Here is a 1320-nt window from a genome sequence, read left to right as displayed (position 1 = left end):
TCTAATAATCAAAGGTTATTTTTGTAGCTTATAGTTAGTAAAACAAATACTACAGTCAGTAGCAGACTAGAAGTAGTAGTTTGCATTTTCAGTAGGGACAAAACCGCATTTTCGCACGGAGGAGATCGATCCCCAGAAAACTACTACTACTACTACTACTACTACTACTTTAAATCAGCTAGTACTACGACTACTAAGACAACTACAATTAGAACTATTGTGCTTTGCACACATTCTGTCTAAACGATGCCCAAACTCGTTGTTATAGCAAATATTGGAAATAATCCAACATTGATTTACCTACCGTAAACGTCGAATTAACGTTGAATTACCATTTCCTCGAAGAGTTAATGTTGTCTTATGCGTGTTTTTGTTGAATGCCTGTAGAAAAAGCGCCAAATCAGCGTCGCACACTCTGAGTCTTTCTTAAACCCGTGCAGCCACATTCCAGAGAATGACAATTTCTATCGACATGCGTTGGAGATCTATTGTGCTGACCTACATAGTAGACGTTGACCTAAGTGTCGTTGCGTCCGTTATGGGGGTCTCGACGCAGTATATTTCTCGTTGGGGCTTACTGTTTCGTAGTAGAGGTAATGTGGAACCGAACACGTGAATCCCACTTCAAATGAGAATGAACCTTTGTTATTTGCCGATTGGCACGTGAAGGAGCAGGGCAGTGTGCAGACGCTATTCTTAAGCCAAAGTTGATGCAAAGCACAATACTGAATATGTTTTTTCAACGACAGCTATCCCCTTCAGTCCAGTGCTACCAGCACAATAAATACCTTTACTTTCTTCGTGTATTACTCCCGATATTACTACTACTAGTAATATTACAAAATCAGTATCAAATACAGCTACTACTAGTAGAACAACTGGATACTGATTAAGAGAATTTTACTACTTTTTATAATACTTTTTTGTATTGCTACTCTTTCTTGTGGTGTAGCAGTAAGTCAGTTGATGTAGTAAAGGCCTTAAGTTCTGCAATTTCGGTATCGTAATACTTCCTGCATTCCAGAGCTTATGCAATCATTAGAACTCACCACATGTCTTATATCATGGTGTAGGTAATAAAGTGGCAGTGTGAAATCTGCTACTTGGTCGGGATATAACGCCAAGAATCGTAGTCTCACGTTGTTATAAATTTCTTACTCAAAAATAGAGAACGAATACTCATTTCTTGCACTGAAAAGAATTAACACTGACCTGGTAAAACCGAAAATGGCCATCGATGTCAAATGGATCATTCTGCTTGTAAGGGTGGACCAGATAATAAACTTGTGGCTTCGCAGGTTGCGGCTGAACCTGGTCACT

The sequence above is a fragment of the Phytophthora parasitica genome, assembly GCF_000247585.1.
Source record: "Phytophthora parasitica INRA-310 unplaced genomic scaffold supercont2.65, whole genome shotgun sequence".
NCBI lineage: Eukaryota > Oomycota > Peronosporomycetes > Peronosporales > Peronosporaceae > Phytophthora > Phytophthora nicotianae.
The sequence above is the reverse complement of the archived record's forward strand: the minus strand, read 5'-3'. Positions refer to the sequence as shown.